The following is a 7,482-nucleotide window of genomic DNA, read 5'->3' as shown; positions in this document are numbered from 1 at the left end:
TTTATCTGCAAAGAAACAGATTGATAAGGAAAGTATTAACAATATCCTCTGTAATTTAGGAGCTTACTAATTATACTAAAGGTATTTGATTGCATCAAAACCTGTATGAAATAAAATAGACTAAGTAAGAGTGTAATGATCCTAGTTAAGAGGCCTGTATAAAAAGACATTTAAAACACTGTAAAATTTCCTTGAGAGGCGTAAGACAGTTATTGGAAACTACTGAGTAGATGGAACATGAGGAGCTACTATTCACTGTCTCATAACATAAGGTGGGGGCACTGTATGAAGTTGACAGTCGATAAATGCAAAACAGATAAATGAGTAACTCATAATTAGTAAGCCATCAGCATGTGGAATTAATTTCCATAGGAAATCTATATTAAACTGCAGCACAATTGGCAGCGTTGCTACAGCCGTGTGGAGAGGGGTGATATACTAAAACCTACTCTTTTTTTTTCAAAATGTGTTTCATACATGTCTGCATACTCACATGCAACTTGCAGCTATGCTAGCTGGATCAATAGACTGTGGTTTCCTCTGTTAGTTGAATCAATGAGGAAGCATTTGCTATACACTAGAAAAAGCTTTGGAAATTGGATACAATGCACTATATGAGAACTTCTCTTTGTCCTCATAACTGTACTTGCCTATGCCTTTTTTTTTTCTCCCCCATTTTCCAATTTTTCTGCCTTTTAAATCAAGATCAAGAAGGGAACAATGCTGGAGATTTCTATGTTGGCTGGCTTGTACTGTTTAGCAACTTTTTGTTTGTGTGCTGAAGTGGGGGTTGGGGAATATATCACTTTATTCCTGTTATTTCCAAGATTGCTTTAGTCACACTTGAACGGTTAATCTTGCTGCATTTATATGGATAGCACAGTGGTATATAAGATAAGAATAAAAATTCAGTAACTATAGAGAAAATCTCCATTGCTTTTAAAAGGGAATAAAAGAGAAGAGTAACCTAACACAAAGCAAATGTTGCTTGCAGTGCAGTAAAACCCAGACAAAATCTGAAATGCTCCATAAAAAGGGAGCCAGCATGTTTACCAATTGTTATTCCTATAGCATGGGTGTCTGTTTCATTTTATTGTGTAACCTGTTATTTATTACTGTGCCCATCAACATAGTAACATCCATTCTTCATATGATGGATGCAAATATATTTTATATATGTTAGCCAAACAGCGTGAACAAATACAGCCTGACATCTCTGGAGCTAAGAGCTCCAGAGACTTGAGAAGCCAAGCTAATAACCTGAATGGCAAGTGCTCGCATCTAGTGGAAAGTAGGTATGAGGAGATGCAATTCCCAGCACTCTTAGCATTGCAGTTTGTGCCTATGCCTATTTCTAAAAGCAGATAGAAGATTTTGTCTTAAATCCTGGGTAATACAGAGAAGAGGATCTGGAGAGCAAGGGAGGCTCAGAGCAGTGGAGGGTGTTGCCTAAAGATTCTTCATATGTGTGAAGAGGAACATAGGTACGTATGTTCAGTATGTTCCATATATATAGGTCTGTATGCAGTTTTTAGAGCTGTAAGAAGCTGGAGTGGTGGATATGAAGGTACTGGGGAAAGAGTAAGGTTAGTGAGTTGCAGTGCAAGGGTGAGGGGTAGGAGTACAGAAGATGTCCTGGCACAGACACTGGAAACTCTGGGAATTGGCAGAAGAAAAAATATCCTACAGGGATAATTCCATCATTATAAAACCTTGTCCCTTGTTATAAATTGACCCTGCTTTTCCTGCTGAAACAGGGAGGGGTTGTCCTCTGATTTCCAAGTTTCCTTTCACATATTCCACTTCAATGATCATCCACTGTTGGTGTCTTGCTTTCCAGTTTGAAACATGGTCATCCTGCCAGGTGTGTGCAGACGCACATCTGCATGCACAGAGGGTTACTGCCAGCCCTGCTGCCGGTGACCTGACCTGATGATCTTTGTGTGTTGGAGTGCATGGTCAAGATCAGGGAACAAAAGAGGAATGGTATGCTTAAAGAGAAGGATAAAAGCACAATTTCAAAGCATTGGAGATTCTGCAGGTCCCATAGTGACGCTTCCCACCTGGAAACGCGCATTTCAAGTCCTCCGTGCCCAATGGCAGTACAGCTCTTCCCTGCTGCAGGGTGGGCAGTGGGCAGTAGGTGATGTGAGAGCTCAGACAGAGAGCAGTGCAAGCCTCAGCCTGCTGTGAGGACTCCCTGAGGGGGAAGGAAGGCTGTGCACATCAGAAAAAGCTTTTCTCTAGAATTTCTGCTATTTCCAGTTGTTTTGGGTCCTGGTGCATGACCCAGGAGGCACACTGGAAGGATCTAAATTACATGGGTGTACCTGCGCAGCAGGAATATAGTCATTTGTGATGGCTTCACACCCTTCAGCTCACTCTGGGGTTATCCCTGGGCAATGGAATTTTTCTATGAAAGAAAGAGGCACACGTGAGTCGCCCAGATACAATCTCTGCTTCCTGCCCCATCTTACTGCTTTCCCCCCCCATTTGTCACTAACCAGAATCGTGTTTTGGTGTGGAGCTAGCAACTCATTTAGCCCTATAGGAATAAAAGCCCTGAGTTTAAATATGCATGTCTAAATTTCCCTTTTGGGGAAAAAATAGTGAAACCCCCCAACTTTTAACATATATGCGTCACATTTCTTAATTATGTGGCAACGTTCAGTGTCCACAAGAACTGGCACCGGGTCCAGCAAGTCCAACAGCCAGCAGGTGCCCCCAGATGGCTTCAGAAGAAGCAGCAAGAAACATGACCATCAATGCAGTGCAGAACATGGGCTGAAGTATTACCATGTTAGCAAAGACTGGCCAAGTGATTCTAATCGGGTGACTGCCACACCACCACTGCCAATGACACAGCCTTGGAAGAGGCTGTCATAGAAACCAGTGACCGTCTTTTTGAACTAAACCCAAGAACTACTGGTGAGCCATCCCTATGGCAATTCCCTTGCGTGTCAGAACAGTTTTTGGTTTTGCATTTAACTGTATTGGTCCAAACTGTAATGAGCAAATTTAGCCTTTTTATTCTGGTCACCGTGCAAGTAGTTTCTAGAAAGAGATACAGCCTGCAAGATTATGATACTGGTCACGTGGCTTTTTGAGTGGGTAGCTGAAACGTTTTAAGTAACCAAAAATAATAGTAGGAAACATACGATAGCTTTTTGTTATGATTCCTATTTCATAGGACAGTCTTCAGCTAGTTATTCATGCCGAAATTCATTACTTTCAGGACTCACAAATGTATTTTATGTCTATCTAACAGCTTGTCTGCATATTGGAACACAACCTCACAAATAGCAGCACAGAAGCATTCGCAAAATTAATTTAATTAGTATTCTACCAGCTCTGGAGCTTAACTACTGTGAATAGGTGTTGCACAGGCAGTATAGTTTAATGGTTCCTGGGGTGTTTTAACTCAGGACTCCACAACCTAGTTTTTTAGCCCCTGTGCTTATGGAAAGAGGGTCACAAAATCTTTCAGTCTGCCCAGCTGTAAAACGGTATACATATATTTGGGTAACTTAACTAAAATTGGTAGCATGCCTTGAAATATTTGGGTGAAAGCTGCTTTACAGTGTAAGCACAAAGTATTATTATTAGAAACATGATTACATTATCAGCAGTGTGCCTTACAATAAAAAGCCATGAACTTCTGGCTTTAGGAGTCTTTTTTTTTATGTTATAACGTAACGAGTCAAGAAATCTAAAATAGACAAAATAAGGACATAGATGTAAAACAAATAACAGTGATGTTAACTTTATTAAAAAGCTTCTTTGTGGTATCAGGCAGGAAGTGAAACTGCTTTTAAACTGCAAATATTTCTCAATCATTTCATGCACCAGCAGTCTTTGTAATAGGTTTTCTGTTGGTTTTTGCAAAATGTTCAGATGAGCAGATAAAAGTTCAGACATGAGGGGAAAGGCAGTCATTTTTCTTGGATTTCACTAGTCATATATTTCGTTCCGTGATTCAAAGTGACCTCAGAGTCCGTCTCAAAGAACAGATGTGCATGCTGAAAGTTTGAGCCCTAACTGTTTTTATAGGGTCATTCCTTTTTATAAACCAGCAGCACTATATGCTAGCAGCCAGCTAACCAGCTCTGGGTGTTGACTCGCGCACGGTGACAGAGTTCAGTCAATAGCTGAAGTAGAAACGGCTTCCAGCTATTTTCCCCACCCTCTGCTGGGGATGCTGCTTTGCCACAGGGCTGGCTGAGTGTGATGTGTGCCTGCACCCCAGCCAGGGGAGCTTATAGCCCACTGTACTCATGTGAGCTCCTGCTGATTTCAGGCTGTAAACCCTGCTGACTCAAGAGGGGATACTTGTTCTGCTAAACTGTCCCTGGGATAGTAGCTTCCAACAGAGGGACAGAGGCGACAGCTGGCAACGGTAAATGCTTCATCCATCCCAGTTAAATCTGCCAGAGAATGTGAATTGACACTTTTAGGTTTTGTGCTACTTGGAACTACTTTTCTGGCTCCAAGTATCATGTTATGTTGATCCCAGAGGGTCAAGTACAAAAGTATTGAGCACTTAGAGATACTAAATGCCCACACTCGGTGAATTAATGGGGCTTGAGAGCACTTGGCAATGGGACTGCTCAAAAAAGCTTCAATTAAAAGTGTTGTTTGACAGAAAAATAGTTTTTTTCATTAAAAACGGAAAGCTCGAAAACTGAAACTTCAGCTAGCATATTCACTGCTGCACCTGGGTCAGACTCGGAAAGCACAAGGTCTAAGCGTTAATTAGATATCTCTTGACTCAGTAATTCTTGCTAAAAATCCTGTGTGTGGGGCATCCAGAAGAGCAGCAGGTGTGGTAGATTTTACTTGTCTAATCTTGTAGTTTCTTGACACCACCCCCCCAGTCTCTGCATTTATTCAAACAGCCAAGGTTTATTCTTGCTCTACAAAAATGGAAATAAAAAGGTAGAAAAAGCACATGCAATTAAAAATTTACATGGTAATTCTATTTCACAGTGATCAAAAGTGATCTAGTTTGAACATTTATTGGGTTACATTTCAGCAAAATGTTTGCCTAAATTTTGACAAATTGAACTCTTGGTAAATTGGAAGAAAATTCAGTTATGAAAACCTTTGCAGACCTTTTCTGAAGAAAATATATGTTAACAGTATCTACCAGGTCTAGACAGTGGCCTGGGATTTGGTAGACTTGGATTCTATTCTTTGTTCTTTGCATAGTTTTCAACATATCACTTAGTTTTCTGGTGCCTCATTTCAGCATCTGTAAAACAGGGGTGTTGTGTTTACCTTGCAGAGGTGTTTCAGAGATCAGTATATTGAAGAGTGTGATGTGCTCAATTTCCGTGGTTGTATAGGACAGCGAAAAGTCCGAAGGCTGTACATTTGTTGTTCCCTGGATTCCTATTCTTGATATTTTGCTTTGCCAAATGGAAAAATCAAAGTTCTCCAAAATCATAGCAATCTACTGTTCCTGCTCTGTTTGCATGCTCCAAGGCCTGTAAAGTTTTATTAGCACCTTTGGAGTGACTTCATATACTTTGTGTTGGACTTCAACAACCTCAGGACCCACGTGGACCAACATATTTATTGTTGTGTGCTGAATATCCTCACATTTCAGAGGCTGATCTCAAGATGGCTGAGAGCTGCGTCTATGTTCATTAGATACTGTACACTTGTTTGATATGCACAAAGTTCACAAGCATGACACTCACAGGAAGAAAAGTGTTTAGTACCTCAAAAGGGTTGCTCCTTTAGCTCTACTTGCCTCTCAAAATTTTTAGATAGCTAAGGACAGTAAGGTAAAGCCTACTGATACCATGCTGTGTTACAGGAGGGCAAGCAGACCTCTCAGTATCACAGGAGATATCATTCATAGGGCAAGACAATTAAAAGGAGGGGCTAGAGCCTCTCCAAGCCTTGCAGTGGCTGCAGGCTGTGCTCTGGGTGTTCCAAGAACCTTGATTCATTATCGTTAGTGCACTGTTTGCACAGCATTTGTGAATGCCATAGAAATGTTTATAAGTGTCAGATAACAGAAGTACTTGATAATCTCTCTAGTCACACAAACTGCAGATAAAGAGGCACGGAGGAGGAGGAGGATGATGATGATGATGATAAGCTGAATGGTTTCTAACACAGTTTAGAGGAGATTGAAGGGCGTGATGTGGTTTTCTCCTGAATGAATTCATCTGGTCCAAATGGTTCAGTTCTTAAATCTGTGTTTGGTGGAGCAGGTTGGGAGTTTTAAGGTCGTAGGATCATTCAGGTTAGAAGGTCTCTTGTCAAACCTTCTACTCAAAGTGGGGTCAGCTAAAAGACCAGACCAGGTTGCTTAGGGCTTTGTCCAGTCAGGTATCGAAAACCCCCAAGAATGGAGATTTTACAACCTCTTCGAGCAACCTGTTCCCCTGCTTAATTTCTGCTGCTTTTACTGCAAAAAAGTATTTTTCCTCAGATCCAGTCTGAACACTTCTTGCAACTTATGCTTGTTGTGCTCCCACTATGTACCACTGTAAAGAACCTGCCTCCATCTCTTTGATATCCTCCTCAGAAGCACTGGGGGGCTACTGTTAGTCCCCCCCAAAAGCCATCTCTTCTCCAGGCTGAACAAGTCCACCTCAGCTTCTGCTCATCGGGCAAGTGCTCCAGCCCCAGTGGCCTTCTGCCCAACTCACTCTGGTTTGTTGATATGCTTGCTTCTCTGGTGGCAGATTTACAAGAAGAAATCTAGTTCCTTCAAAATTAAAAATTTCCATGGGAAATTTCAGTTTTTCCTGTAGAAAAACTGTTTCCAGTTCAAATGTGGTCCCTACAGTCAGCCAGCGGGTTGCAGGGCTTCTGGCCTGACTGGCTCTGCAACGTTGCAGCTGTGGTTGGGGCAGATTGTCAGCTGGTGTTGCCAAGGGTCTCACTGAGTTCCAGGACTGCTGAAACATTACTCTGGAGTTTCCAAAATGAGGTACTGTGTAATTTCAGGGAGGAGAATTTCCAAAAATGCAACATGTTCTTCTCTGAATTGACTTCTCCTTCGGTTCCCATTCCCCTCACCTCCCAAAGTAATTTACTTCAGAACTGACTTTGTGTAAGGCACAGGCTGAACTTACAAATCCTTTTGTTTTAATTTACCTCGAGTAATGTGGGAAATGGGCAGGAGACCCTGTCATTAGTAAGGTGTTTGTTCAACAGAACAGAACTATTTCCTTCTTTACTGTAGACTTCAATTTCTGAACAATTATTAACGTGAAGCCTTCCCTGTTCCTTCCTTCCTTTTCTTTCTACAGTTGGACCTAAGGTTTTGCATTTCTGTCTTATCTTCTGCTTTCAACATACTAATGGTGAATTTCTGTGGGATTGCAGAGGCAGAAAGCAGAGGATGTTCCAGAGGGGATGTTGAAGTAACAGTAATGCAGTTAATTATAGTTTTTTAATAATAATCTTTCTGTTACAGGTATAATTGTAATTTTTCACACAGGGCAAATTCAGAGTGTTCTA

This window comes from Falco naumanni, chromosome 6, assembly GCF_017639655.2.
Source record: "Falco naumanni isolate bFalNau1 chromosome 6, bFalNau1.pat, whole genome shotgun sequence".
Lineage (NCBI taxonomy): Eukaryota > Metazoa > Chordata > Aves > Falconiformes > Falconidae > Falco > Falco naumanni.
The sequence above is the reverse complement of the archived record's forward strand: the minus strand, read 5'-3'. Positions refer to the sequence as shown.